We start from the raw sequence: 15810 nt of genomic DNA on the forward strand, positions 1-15810 counted from the left end.
TGACTCGACCGGTCTATATCAAAATATTTATTCATGTCTAAGTTGTCATATCCCTTCATGATTTTGAAAACTTCAATAAGGTCCCCTCTTAATCTGCGCTTCGTTAGACTAAATAATTTAAGTTCTTCAAGGCGTTCCTCATATGATTTATTTCTAAGTCGTGGTATCATTTTTGTGATTCTTCGCTGAATTTTCTCTAATTTTTCAATGTCCTTTCTGTAGTACGGAGACGAGAATTGCACACAATACTCAAGATGGGGGCGCACTAGCGAGTTGTACAAGGCAAGTATGACTTTTTCCGATTTAAACTCAAAAGTTCTTCCAATAAACCCTACCACCTTGTTTGCAATTTTAACCGCCTCGGTACACTGCTTGCTTGGTTTTAGGTCATTTGATATTATCACACCAAGATCCTTTTCATTGTATGTACTTGATATCTGGATATTGTTCATTTTGTAATTTGCATGGACATTGTTACTTCCAATATGAAGTACTTTACATTTCTCTGTGTTGAATTCCATTTGCCATTTTTCTGCCCAGCTTGCTAAAGTATTAAGGTCATTCTGTAACCGCTCCCACTGTAATTTTGAAGTGACTTTACTGGTTATTTTAGTATCATCTGCAAATTTGGATACTTTACAATTTAGACCCTCATCAGTATCGTTTATATAGATAATAAAAAGTATCGGTCCAAGTACTGAGCCTTGGGGAACGCCGCTGATCACATTACACCATTTGGATTCCTTTCCGTTTATCACAACTCGCTGTTTTCGGTCTGACAGCCAGTCTTGTAACCATTTCTGCGTATTTCCTTTTATTCCATGTGCTTCTATTTTGCTCATGAGACGCCTGTGAGGGACAGTGTCAAATGCTTTCTGAAAGTCGAGGTAAATTATATCTACTGCTCTTGAGTCATCGTATGATTTGTAAACATCATGGAAGAAGTCCAGTAAGTTAGTTAAGCATGAACGACGATGTCTGAATCCATGCTGCGAGTCTTTAATTATATTATTTTCTTCTAGATAATTAACTATTTTATCTCTTATGATATTTTTTCAATAAACATGCACTCTATTGATGTTAAGCTGATTGGTCTGTAATTTCCTGGGTGCGACTCATTTCCTTTTTTGAAAATAGGTATTACATTTGCTAGTTTCCATTCGCATGGAACTTTCCCAGTACTTAATGATTTATTGAATAAGACAGAGAGTGGCAGCAGTAACTCATGTTTTGCTTCTTTGAGAATTCTCGATGATATTTTATCGTGGCCAGGGGTTTTGTTTATGTCCGTACTGTTTATGGCTGAAAGGATATCGTTATTATGGATAGCATAGTTACTAAGGACTGTGCTATTTGCTTGGTTTGTGGGTAACAGTAGGTTTCTGGTGGTGTTTTCTACTGTAAAAACAGACGCAAAGTAATCGTTAAGAATGTTTGCCATTTCGACCTCATTTTCAGTGTGTTTGCCTTTGTTTGTTTCTAGAGGACCTATTGGTGTAATCATAGGCCTAATCTTTTTCTTTCTAATGTAACTGTAAAATTCTTTAGGGTTTGATTTGCACGTATTAGCAATGTGGATCTCCAGTGCTCTTTTGCTTTGTTTAATAAGTCTTTTCGGTATGAGGCGTAGATTATCGTACTGTAATTTATCATCATTATTTTGTGTAGCTTTATATTTATGGTATGCCTGTTCTTTGGCTATTAAGTTACTTTTAATTTCACTGGACCACCACTTTGGTTTACTGTTTCCAGCTGGACGCCTGTTACGTAGTGGAGGAGGAGGAGGAGGAGGAGGAGGAAGAGGAAGAAGAAGAAGGAGAAGAAGAAGGAGAAGAAGAAGAGGAGGAGGAAGAGGAAAAAGGAGAAGAAGAAGAAGAAGAAGAAGAGGAGGAGGAGGAGGAGGAGGAGGAAGAGGAAGAAGAAGAAGAAGAAGAAGAGGAGGAGGAGGAGGAGGAAGAACCGTGTGGAAATTATCATTATTATTATTATTATTATTATTTTCAACTTTCATCATCATCAACATTATCATTATCTTCATTTCATCTTCATCATCATCACCATCACCTTCTATATTCTTTCATCATCATCACAAACTACTATCATCATCATCGTCATCATCATCACAGACCACTATCATCACCATCATCATCATCACAAACCATATCATCATCATCATCATCACAAACTACTATCATCATCATCATCATCACAAACTACTATCATCATCATCATCATCATTACAAATCACTATCATCATCATCATCATCATCATCATCACGACAAACCACTTTTATTATTATCATTATCATCATCACAAACCACCATCATCATCATCACAAACCACTATCATATCATCATCACAAACCACCATCACTAACATCATCATTACAAACCACCACTATCATCATCATCATCATTATCACCACTATCATCATCATCACAGACCTCTATCATCATCATCATCACTTTCCACCTCACTTCGTTCTTACTCAACACCTCTCAGTTTAACCCAGCGAAGCGTGAGAGAGAGAGAGAGAGAGAGAGAGAGAGAGAGAGAGAGAGAGAGAGAGAGAGAGAGAGAGAGAGAGAGAGAGAGAGAGAGAGAGAGAGAGGAGGGACAGACAGGAGGGAGGGAGGGAGGGGAAGAGGAAATATTGTGTAAAGAAAGCAGCAGCGAAAAAAAAATTGAGTATGTATTGATGATGATGATGGTGTGGGGAGGTAGAGACAGGCGCAGGGGAGAGATAGATGGAGGGGAAGAGAGATGGAGGAGGAGGAAGGGAGGAAGAGGAGAGGGGATGGAGGGAAAATAGAGGAGGAAAGGTAGGAAGAGGGAAGGACTGGAGAGAAAGTCAGGATGGTGAGATGAAGGCAGGGGAGAAGTAGGAAGAAGAGGAAGATGCTGAGGAAGAAGAGGGAAGAAAGAAGGAGGAAAGGAAGGAGGGAAAGAAGGAGGAGGAGGAGGAGAGGAAGGAGGGAAAGAAGGAGGGAAGGAAGGAGGAGGAAAGAAGGAGGAGGAGGAGAGGAAGGAGGGAAAAAAGAAGGAGGAGGAGGAGAGGAAGGAGGGTGAAGGAAGGATCATGATAATACGATGTTGAATTAATGATCTTTTAAAACAGGAAGACAATGGTTATATAATTAATGTGTATGTTAAAAGATGAGTGGTTGATCTCTCTCTCTCTCTCTCTCTCTCTCTCTCTCACACACACACACACACACACACACACACACACTTCATATCTGGGTGTGCGTATTCCCGTACGTCGTGAGGGGCTGGGGACTCCTTCACGTGGTGCCACTGATATAACTACTATTACTACTACTACTTATATTACTACTACTACTGCTACTACTATTACTACTACTGCTACTATTACTACTACTACTATCAGTGGACACAGTTCACATTAAACATAGTAGTTTACGTTTCGCCTCTTGTATAATAATAATAATAATAATAATAATAATAATAATAATAATGTTCTTGATATAGGATACGTCATTAACACCTTTTCCTAGGCGATTTATTCTGCTTAATGCGCCCTAGCGAGAAAGAATCATGGAAACTTCAACGAGGCAAGTGATAGTGATCCAAGCCACGAGAGAGAGAGAGAGAGAGAGAGAGAGAGAGAGAGAGAGAGAGAGAGAGAGAGAGAGAGAGAGAGAGAGAGATGGAAAAGGGGGCATCAAGCACTTTTTCCTAAGCGATTTATTCTACTTAATGCCCCCTAATCCACTCCTGCGGTCCTTATCCTCGAGACAGCAGCACCTTCGCCCTCCAGACCCATTTGGTCCCCTCAGATGCTGGTCCTTCCTCGTGTCTGTGGGAATTCTCACGTGCGGTTTATTTTCCTGGTTAGTTTTTGCGTCTCCTTGGTTTCTGGTTCTCTTTCCACTGCTACTCTCTCTCTCTCTCTCTCTCTCTCTCTCTAACTGGTTTGCTTATGGCTGAAAGTAGGCAAAGGTGCATGCGTGTGTGTGTGTGTGTGTGTGTGTGTGTGTGTGTGTGTGTGAGAGAGAGAGAGAGAGAGAGAGAGAGAGAGAGAGACCGACCCAAGCCAAAAGTTACTTAAATATAATGGATTTCTGTGTGTGTGTGTGTGTGTGTGTGTGTGTGTGTGTGTGTGTGTGTGTGTGTGTGCGGAAGACAGTCGGGTGAAAGGTAGGTCAGGTGAGAGTTCCTGCCGTGCACATGACCTCTCGAAAATGCACATGACTCCCTAAATTAGTGCACATGACTCCTTAAATTGGTGCACATGACTCCTTAAATTGGTGCACATGACTCCTTAAATTGGTGCACATGACTCCCTAAATTGGTGCACATGACTCCCTAAATTGGTGCACATGACTCCCTAAATTGGTGCACATGACGCCCTAAATTGGTGCACATGACGCCCTAAATTGGTGCACATGACTCCCTAAATTGGTGCACATGACTCCCTAAATTGGTGCACATGACTCCCTAAATTGGTGCACATGACTCCCTAAATTGGTGCACAAGGCTCCCTGAATTATTTTGACAAGTAACCAAGGAGACTCATTCATAACTCATACCTAAGGCTCAAGTTTCATAGTCACTACAGTTTGAGTACATCGAGTGAGTGGATGGTTCTAGCTTCCTCCTACAATACAGCGAAATTGTAGGAGGAGACGAGCACCATCCACTCACTCGATGTAGTCAGTGCTATCCAAAAGTTAGTTCTAGAAGCTGGATTTGTAGGAGGAAGACAGCACCATCCACTCACTCGATGTAGTCAGTGCTCAGTCTATTTTTTTTTTTTTAATGTGAGGAAGAAGGAACCAAAGGCAAGGAGCCCGTAAAACTGTTCCTTCCAAGAGAAAAACAAAATACAAAAGAGAGCCAAATTCAAGATCCATTCATTTCGAGATGCCTGGACACACTGCGTTTGAAAGACTGGAGATCATAGGCAGCAGGAAATACAGACAGATGGAGACAGTTCCAGAGTTGACCTGTTCCATAAATGAAGGACTGGGAGTAACGGTTAACTCTTGCATTAGAGAGCTGGACAGAAAAGGGGTGAGAGTTTGCTGTTAGATGGGTGCTACGCACCCGTTGTAGCGGTGGAGGAATGCAAGCAGACAGTTCAGAGGAGCAGTGACCATTAAAGTAGCGACAGAAAAGAGATAAAGATGCAACAGTGCGGAGAAGAGACAGAGGTTGAAGGGAGTCAGTAAGAGAAGGAGAGTTAATGAGACGAAATGCCTTTGACTCCACCCTATTGAGAAGAGCTGTATGTGGGGAGCCTCCCTACACATGAGAGTTGTACTCTACACAGGGGCGGATAAAACCCCTGTATAGAGTCAACAATTGTGCAGGGGTAAAGAAAGAGCGGAGTCGGCTTAGCACACCCAATCTCTTGGAAGCAGATTTTACAAGAGATGTAATATGATCTTTCCAAGACAAGTCCCGAGTAAATGAAACCCCAAGCATGTTCAAGGATGATGCAGGATTAAGCTGAATATTATCAAACATTAGTGGGTATACATGTGGAAGATTTTGACGGGTTGATAGGTGTAAGAACTGAGTCTTTGATGCATTAAAAACAAGATTATTTTTACCCCAGTCAGAGATACAACATACACTACTTTCACCTTAACTTGGCCCAGATTTTCGTCCTTTTGCAGCTTATTTCACGTAGCTCAGATTAAAATATTCTCTCTCTCTCTCTCTCTCCCTCCCTCTCTCTCTCTCTCACACACACACACACACACACACACACACACACACACACACACACACACACACAATAGTACTGGGGTATTGTGTGCTGCCTTTCACTACTGTTGTCATATTCTCTCTCTCTCTCTCTCCCTCTCCCTCTCTCTCTCTCTCTCTCTCTCTCTCTCTCTCTCTCTCTCTCTCTCTCTCGTAAAACTGTACCTCAAGGACGAATGTTTCAGCAAAATATTTCCACAACATTCCTTTTAAAATTATTATTACAGGTATTATTATTATTATTATTATTATTATTATCATTATTATCATTATCATTATTATTATTATTATTATTATCGTATTATTATTATTATTATTATTATTATTATTATTACTATTATGTTCAGTAATTTCTCTTTAAACAAATCATTCTTTCTATCACTAATTACTGTCTATCTATCCATCTATCTATTTATCTATCTGTCTGTCTGTCTACTGTCTACGTCCATCTGTGTGTATGTATGTATGTATGTATGCGTCTCTTCCTGTCAGTCTTTATGTCCATTCATCCATCCATCCGTCTATCTGTCCATCCATCTATCTGTCTGTCTGTCAAACTATGCGTCTATCTACCTACCTACCCATCTATCTCATTATCTATCTATCTGTTTCTGTGTCTGACCATCTATCTATCTAACTATACATCGATCAACCCACCCATCTGTCAATCTATCTATCTGTCTACCTATGTCACCCTCTATCTATCTATCTGTCTATCTATCTATCACATTAGACGAAAATACATCACAATAGCGCATTCTTCCTCTACTCATATACTCTTCTCCATAGCACTTCTTCGTGACTATACTCCTTTCACCTTAACTTGGCCCAGATTTTCGTCCTTTGGCAGCTTATTTCACGTAGCTCAGTGGCAGAAAAAGACAATACTACGGCTCTACATCCTTCCCATAGCACTTCTTCGTGACTATACTCCTTTCACCTTAACTTGGCCCAGATTTTCGTCCTTTGGCAGCTTATTTCACGTAGCTCAGTGGCAGAAAAAGACAATACTACGGCTCTACATCCTTCCCATAGCACTTCTTCGTGACTATACTCCTATCACCTTAACTTGGCCCAGATTTTCGTCCTTTGGCAGCTTATTTCACGTAGCTCAGTGGCAGAAAAAGACAATACTCACTTTCCTCTGCTGGCTAATATTGCTAAGCTGAGAGAGGCTTGGTATGTTTCTCTGCCTAATATTTCACCTCTTCTGCTTCTCACTTTCCTCTGCTGGCTAATATTGCTAAGCTGAGAGAGGCTTGGTATGTTTCTCTGCCTAATATTTCACCTCTTCTGCTTCTCACTTTCCTCTGCTGGCTAATATTGCTAAGCTGAGAGAGGCTTGGTATGTTTCTCTGCCTAATATTTCACCTCTTCTGCTTCTCACTTTCCTCTGCTGGCTAATATTGCTAAGCTGAGAGAGGCTTGGTATGTTTCTCTGCCTAATATTTCATCTCTTCTGCTTCTCACTTTCCTCTGCTGGCTAATATTGCTAAGCTGAGAGAGGCTTGGTATGTTTCTCTGCCTAATATTTCACCTCTTCTGCTTCTCACTTTCCTCTGCTGGCTAATATTGCTAAGCTGAGAGAGGCTTGGTATGTTTCTCTGCCTAATATTTCACCTCTTTTGCTTCTCACTTTCCTCTGCTGGCTAATATTGCTAAGCTGAGAGAGGCTTGGTATGTTTCTCTGCCTAATATTTCACCTCTTCTGCTTCTCACTTTCCTCTGCTGGCTAATATTGCTAAGCTGAGAGAGCTGCATGTTTCTCTGCCTAATATTTCACCTCTTCTGCTTCTCACTTTCCTCTGCTGGCTAATATTGCTAAGCTGAGAGAGGCTTGGTATGTTTCTCTGCCTAATATTTCACCTCTTCTGCTTCTCACTTTCCTCTGCTGGCTAATATTGCTAAGCTGAGAGAGGCTTGGTATGTTTCTCTGCCTAATATTTCACCTCTTCTGCTTCTCACTTTCCTCTGCTGGCTAATATTGCTAAGCTGAGAGAGGCTTGGTATGTTTCTCTGCCTAATATTCCACCTCTTCTGCTTCTCACTTTCCTCTGCTGGCTAATATTGCTAAGCTGAGAGAGGCTTGGTATGTTTGTCTGCCTAATATTTCACCTCTTCTGCTTCTCACTTTACTGGCTAATATTCCTTACCTAAGAGAGAGAGAGAGAGAGAGAGAGAGAGAGAGAGAGAAAGAGAGAGAGAGAGAAATAAAATGACTGAAAAGAAATAGAATAGTTTGTCCTTGAAGAAATAGGGATTTAATATCACCATTTTCTTTTCCTTCTTTTTCCTCCTCCTCCTCCTTCTTCCTCTCCTCCTCCTCCTCCTTCCTCTCCTCCTCCTCCTCCTCCTTCTTCTCTCCTCCTCCTCCTCCTTCTTCTCTCCTCCTCCTCCCCCTTCTTCTCTCCTCCTCCTCCTCCTTCTTCTCTCCTCCTCCTCCTCCTTCTTCTCTCCTCCTCCTCCTCCTTCTTCTCTCCTCCTCCTCCTCCTCCTTCTTCTCTCCTCCTCCTCCTCCTTCTTCTTCTCTCCTCCTCCTCCCCCTTCTTCTCCCTCTCCCCCTCCTCCGTCTTCTTCCTTCATCTTCTTTCCTCCCCTTCTTCCTTCATCTTCTTTCTCTCCTCCCCTTCTTCTGTCCTCCTCCTCCTCCTTTTTCTCTCCTCCTCCTACTTCTTCTTCTCTCCTCCTCCTCCATTTATCTTTCCTCCTCCTCCTTTAATCCCTCCTCCTCCTCTTCCTTCTTCCTATATACATAAACATACACAATGTCTCCTTCCTTTCACTCTAATCTTTTTCTTCTTCCTGTACACACCAATCTTAAATCCAATTCCTCCTCTCTTTCCTAAAACTCACCTTCAAACAGACGTATAGGGGGACGAAGCAGCTCCAAACACACGCACAAACACACTAACACCTCCAAACAGCGTCCTCCTGATCCACACAGAGCAGAAAAAATAAATTACATCCACCACGCAAGCCTCCGAGGTCACTGGTGTTTGGCAGGTGAAACACTTTTTGGCCACTCTGTAAACGTTTCTCACGGTCAAATCCTCCCTTTTTTGCAGCACACGGTATCCAAGAAACGTTTAAATGTACCCGTAATCCACCCAAACGTTTCAGTGTTTATGTTTAGGGGTAAAGAAGGGGTAGGTCTATGTGGAGTTCCGCAAGGAGGGGACGCGTACCTCCCCCCACGGCAGCTAGCGACACACTGACTCTTTCTCCCCTTCCCTTCCCGTCATGGAGCCGGTTTGAATGTCGCGGGTTTTCTCTTCCTTAATTACATATTTTCTTTTTATCATCTAAGGGAACTGGGTCACTCACAACTTGAATTCTTTTTTAAATATATGCAATGAAGAAGGAACCTAAGGCCAGGAACCCGTAAGATTGTTAACTCAAAGAAAAAAACAAAACAAAATCGCCAAAGTTAAGATTGTCTCCTTGGTTACTAGTCAAATCAACCCTCTAATCTGACTACACCTGGCCATCAATCGAGCTGAAAGGGATTTGGGATTTTTGTATTTTAGCGAATGAGTCTCCTTGGTTACTAGTCAAATCTACCCTCTAATCTGACTACGCCTGGCCATCAATCGAGCTGAAAGCGGCTAGAGATCTTTGTCAGGTTAGGGAATGAGTCTCCTTGGTTACTAGTCAAATCAACCCTCTTTTGAAAAGGTGCTAGTCACGAAGAAGTGCTATGGGAAGGATGTAGAGCCGTAGTATTGTCTTTTTCTGCCACTGAGCTACGTGAAATAAGCTGCCAAAGGACGTAAATCTGGGCCAAGTTAAGGTGAAAGGAGTATAGTCACGAAGAAGTGCTATGGGAAGGATGTAGAGCCGTAGTATTGTCTTTTTCTGCCACTGAGCTACGTGAAATAAGCTGCCAAAGGATGAAAATCTGGGCCAAGTTAAGGTGAAAGGAGTATAGTCACGAAGAAGTGCTATGGGAAGGATGTAGAGCCGTAGTATTGTCTTTTTCTGCCACTGAGCTACGTGAAATAAGCTGCCAAAGGACGAAAATCTGGGCCAAGTTAAGGTGAAAGGAGTATAGTCACGAAGAAGTGCTATGGGAAGGATGTAGAGCCGTAGTATTGTCTTTTTCTGCCACTGAGCTACGTGAAATAAGCTGCCAAAGGACGAAAATCTGGGCCAAGTTAAGGTGAAAGGAGTATAGTCACGAAGAAGTGCTATGGGAAGGATGTAGAGCCGTAGTATTGTCTTTTTCTGCCACTGAGCTACGTGAAATAAGCTGCCAAAGGACGAAAATCTGGGCCAAGTTAAGGTGAAAGGAGTATAGTCACGAAGAAGTGCTATGGGAAGGATGTAAAGCCGTAGTGTCCTATCTGTGTCCTGTTGTTTGGTTACTGGTGGACGCCGCATTTGCATCTCCACCCAGTTAACAGGGGCGCCACTGTGGGCTCCACGTCACCCCGTGCATTGGCTATATGGTTACCACCCAGCGTTGTAAAGGATGTACTGTTATAGGAGACGAAGAGAGAGAGAGAGAGAGAGAGAGAGAGAGAGAGAGAGAGAGAGAGAGAGAGAGAGAGAGAGAGAGAGAGAGAGGTGGACAGACTGGAAAAAAACATAAGCATGAAGGAAGAAATAGGCAGCACTACATCAAGTGAGTGGATGGCCCCCTCCTACCAGCACACCTTTTGGGTTTTGAGGATACAGGTATAATTGAGAAAGCAGGTGTTTGTGATTGTTTGTTTGTTTTTTGAGGGAATAATATCTCCGAATTGTGGCCTTTGGTTCTTTCTTTCTTGCATAAAAATGATAGAAAATCGAAAAATATACTCAAAGCAAAAGGTGTGTGATGTACGAAAGAGTGTATGAGGAAGGGGAAGACCGAGGATGAGATGAAGGGATGGAGTGGAGAGGTATGCAAGAAAGGGTGTGTGAGCTAGTGGGGTGAACAGGGAAATGGCAGGGGGCAGGGCGACGTGGAGGCGATTTGTTTGTGGCCACCCCTTACGGTATGAAAGCGTCTGACAATAGATAGATGGACAGATAAATAAACAGATAGATAGATAGACAGACAGACAGACAGATAGACATAAACAGACAGACATAGTAGATAGCAAATTCAGATCTTAAAGGCGAGAATGTGGATGAGAGAGGATAGATAGACAGATAGACAGACAGGTAGACAGATAGATAGATAGATAGACAGAGAGATAGACAGATAGATAAATAAATAGACAGACAGAGATAGTTGAGAGAGGGTGTATGCGAGAGAGGAAGGATGCAGTCAATTTCTTGGTGTAATTTCCAAGACTCACATCCTGACACAGGTGGTATTAAGTTCAATATTTCCTGTGAGACCGTCTGCATAGCCTCTTGTACATCATCATCATCAGCATCATCGTCATCGTCTTCATCATCATCATCATCATCATCATCATCGTCTTCATCATCATCATCATCATCATCATTATCATCATCAATGTCATTACGATTATAATCATCATCCATCCATCATCCAATCCTACATTGCCCCATGAGGGGCGTAGGAGCCCGGGGCTAGGTAGTTGTTCCCGACATTTAAGATGAGAGTGACCAGCCTCACTCATCCCTGAGTGGCATTACGTGAGCAATAAACCCCAACCACCCCTTGGATATAAACCTTCACCGGCTCAATCTGATTGGAGCGCCGTAATTACCCACTAAACCACCAGGCGCCATAATTTGGTTATATGGTTACCACCCAGCGTAGTAAATGGTTCCCTGGTGTACAAGAAACCATTTGGCTTGTCACTCAGTGTAGAGTCACCCACAGGCAGAAGGAAGAGGAAAGAATGAAGGAAAAACAGAGGAGGGAGTGTAAAGTTACCCGTAGGCAGAACGAAGAGGAAAGAATGAAGGAAAGACAGAAGAAGATGGAAGGAAAGAAGGATGGAGGAGAGGAAAGGGCAGACACCCGACAGCAGCACTACATCGGGTGAATGGACGGTGAGCGCCCCCACCTACCACAATTTCATGGTCAGTATTATCATCGTCTTCATTATCATCATTATCATCAACGTCATCATCATCATCGTCATTATTATCATCAACAACGTCATTATCATCATCACCACCATCATCAACGTCATTATCATCACCATCATCAACATCATTATCATCATCACCATTATCACCGTCATTATCATCATCATCATCACCATTTTTCCAACCTCTATACTATACATCATCATCATCATTATCATAACCCTTCGTATCTAGAGGGGGAGATGAGGTAGGTTCAGAAATAGGGCAAGAGAAAGTATGAAATTGGGAGAAATATCAGTAGCATGCCCAATTAAATATATTACTAATTTATCTATCTATTTATACAACATTTATACAACATTCAGATCCATTACATCTTCACTCAGCCTCACGAAGATGGCGATGCGGGTGTTCAAGATGGTGTTTTGGTGATTTATTTTGATTATTACGCCCTCCTCACCTCCTCTGTCTCACATAATTCCCTCCAATATCATCATACGCTGCATAAACAACGTACAAAAGGATATTAACGAGCCATATCAAAAATAAATCGCTAAGGAAGAGGTGTTAGCTGCTCCTTTCCGATTTATCTCTGATTCCGTTGCTGTATTCTTGTTTGTTATGCAGTCTATGTCGATAACGAAGACACATAAAGCAAACCAGGAGGTACTGAGTAGTTTGGAGAATAAATCGTTAAGGAAGAGGTGTTAGGGAGCCTCCTTACCCGACGAGAATACAGGGATAAGAATTGGACTAATAAATTATGTAAGGAGAGTAATTTATTAAGGAAAGGAATTTATTAAACGGTCAAACTCTCTTGGTGTTCGTAGTTGGCCTTGCAAAACGCTCTCTCTCTCAAGAAAATAATATATAAGAATCCAAAAAAATATGAACATTGTGGAAAAAAATGAGACAAATAAGCTAAAAACAAAAACGCAGACATAGAGGTAAAAATGATCCCGTAAAAAAGGTCAATATTTCACTTTAATTATCAATGTTTTGTTTACAAGTTGGCAGAGAAGAAGAAGAAGACGAAGTGGGTAGCGTGTGTTTGGTGCTGACTTATTTCTGTGATATTTAGCTTATTTTTGCTTCCTACGACCCTTTTTGGCCCTCAGTGACTAATTTAACGAACTACAGAAGGAAGTGGCATTGGCAGAATTAATGAAAATTGCAAAGGAAAAGACCAGTAGCTGAAATAAAGACGAGTTGACTCAGTAAGTAGGTCACGTATGCTTTGTTGCTGTACATATAATATTCACTCACTTAATATGTCCTTGGATTCATTATATAAGTTGAATGAAAATGGTTGTGTCCTGGCTGGTTGATTGACAGTGAATTAGTGTCAAAAAACTATAAATAATCTGTATATGAGCAGAATCCATCAGTTTCTTCGTAACTAACCATGATGTTATCTGGTTTGTTGAATTCTCCTAGATTAAGTGAGAAATGGGTTTTAATGGGGCCTGTGGAAGCTGGTAACCAAATTTTACAATCTATCTATTCATAGCCAGACGTCATAATCCCTGAAGGGGTGGGCATTGTCTTGGAGTTAGTTGTTTTACAGGGAGGGGCACTAACCCTCCACCAACCCACTTGTTGTCGCGTAGGGAACCTTTTCAATCACCACAAATTAATTATATATCTAGTATGCACCTGTGACTCAGTACCTCTGCTTATTCAACTTCCATTTAAACATATCCCAGCCTTTCATGATTGCCAAGTTTCAACATCCTTTCCTCCTATATATGATCCAGCCTTCAGTAAATTATTATCTTTTTACAGCATGTACAGGTATAGCAATGGCAAAATTATGTACGGATCAGCCTGTGTGTTGTACGTGTGCTAAATTAATTCCTGGGTTTCTTTACAGTGTCTCATTATGATTTTTTATTTTCTTTACTGTTGGTGTCTTTTCCCTGCATTTAATATTGTTCATTGCATGCTTAGATTATAGTTTTAAAAGTACTGAGTCTGTTGATATGGAAATGTCATAGTCTGTCTAAATCTATCTATCTATCTATTGCCAGACGCCTCAATCCCGTTTGGGGTGGCCACAAACAAATCGCCTCCAAGTCACCCTGTCCCCCGCCATTTCACTGCCCTGCTCCCAGCTCACACCCCCCTCTCTCATATACCTCTCCACCCCATCCCTCCATCTCATCCTGTCTAAATGTATTGTATATATATTGTATGCTAAGTCTAAGGTTTCTCTACAGTTTTTTTTCTTCTGTCTTTCTCTTCTTTCTTCTTTCTTTCTTTTTCTTTTTACTGCTAGTGCCCTTTCAGTGTGCTTTATAATGTTTCAAGCATAATTAAAGTGTGGTACAATTGGCCTAAATGTAGCTATTGTATGTGTGCTAATCCTAAAACTTTTCTCACAGGTTCAGAGATTTTCATGTTCAACTATGTATCATCCTGTATAGTTAATGCCTTTTCCTTATTCTTAGTATTATTTCTGAACATGCATAAAATGTACATTATTGCAAAATGTGCTTTCAAACGCAGGGTGTCCAGATATCTCGAAATGAGTGGATCTTGAAATTGGCTCTCTCTTTTCTTGTTTTTGTTTTTTCTTGGAGGGAACAATCATGTGGGCGTCTGACCCTTCGCTCCTTCCATTCACTAAAGAAAAAAAAAGACAAAAGTATGAAAATATGGAGGGGGGGGGAAGATAGGGTTTGGAGGGCAGATTCTGGAGGGGTCTGGTTCCACACACAATTTTTCCTATACAAGGTTTTGTCTGTCTTACATGTAAATTCTACTAATATGCAGGTTTTTCCCAGTCCACTCAAATTGTGTAAGAGTATATTTGAGTGTGTACATAACTGTTACCTGTGTCATAGGAGCTGTTTGTTTCATTGCAGGATTAGACCCATAACCGTGGAGGGAGAGCGACAGTCAGAAGTTACCCGTTCCCTTCTGTCCTGGCCAGCTAGAAATCAGGTGAGGTTATCTGTAATTATAGCTGTTTATTGTAAAAGCATTGTATAGGTATGTTTGTATGTGTTTGTGAGAGTCTGTGTATGCCATTACAGATCTCACTGTAACAAACCTCGGTGTAGTGGATATTGAATTTAACGAATGTCATGAAGCCCATCGAACTTCCATCCGCTATATCGAACAATGTCCGTTCAGTGGGGCACGGTGGGTTGCAGTACATGTGTTTCCAACCCTTTTTACTCCAACCTGGCCTGAAATTGCCTTCTCCCTATTGTAATTTCTGTGTTGTAATTACAGACTAATAATACTGTACACCAAGCTCTCTTTTTCCAACCAATCATTATTCGACAATTTGTTGTTTCGACATTTATAAATCTATATCCTTTTTTGTTATTCAACATGGTTATCCCCGCCATTTTGACAATTCAAACCATGCGCTGCCAGACAGACTGGCTGAGCTGCCTCAGTCTCCTGCGCTCTGCCCTGTTGATTGGCTGCTTCTTCATTCGTCTGCATTTCTATTTGGCCTCGTGAAATACTACGGCCATACCACGTTGAGTACACCGCTTCCCGTCCGATCAGCGAAGTTAAGCAACGTTGGGTCTGGTTAGTACTTGGATGGGTGACCGCCTGGGAACACCAGATGCTGTTGGCATCTCTACGTGTCAAGTGGGGTTGGTGGAGGATTAGTGCCCCTCCCTGTAAAACAATTAACTCTAAGCCCTTGGCCACCCCGTCTGGGATACGTGGCGTCTGGCAATGAATGAATGAATGAAAACCACCATGGCTGCACCCAAGTCCCCTACTGTTGCCCCCTGTCAAGTGCAGTCATGCGCTCACCAGCCTGAGTGTCTTGCCATGGCATGGTCGGGTGATGATTGTGCCAATGATTAAGGAACGTTCTTAACGCACGGACTGTTTTGGCGTCAGTTTTACAGAATGCACTTCTTAGTCTGCACTAGGTTAGGTAGTTTATAATCAAGTGGGGGTTCTGGGGACAAAGCCCCCCAGTTAGGTTTCAGCACTTCCAGTTAGGCTTCCTCTGCTATTTTTGGTTTTAAATTGAATACATTTAAGTTTGGTGACGTCATGTCCAGTCAGCGGGATCAGCAATAAACATGCTGTCAAAGGCGTTC

At 41.8% G+C, this 15810-nt stretch overlaps 1 non-coding gene across 1 annotated transcript; it reads left to right on the plus strand.

Moving 5' to 3' along the window:
* The first annotated feature begins 15210 nt into the window (after positions 1–15210).
* On the plus strand, positions 15211–15329 carry LOC145399389 (5S ribosomal RNA). The gene has a single exon (XR_013897292.1). It is a non-coding gene; the product is annotated as a 5S ribosomal RNA (ribosomal RNA).
* The last annotated feature ends 481 nt before the right edge of the window (positions 15330–15810 follow it).

This window comes from Coenobita brevimanus, chromosome 48 (genome assembly GCF_032717465.1).
Source record: "Coenobita brevimanus isolate Jiangsu-jjx chromosome 48, ASM3271746v2, whole genome shotgun sequence".
Lineage (NCBI taxonomy): Eukaryota > Metazoa > Arthropoda > Malacostraca > Decapoda > Coenobitidae > Coenobita > Coenobita brevimanus.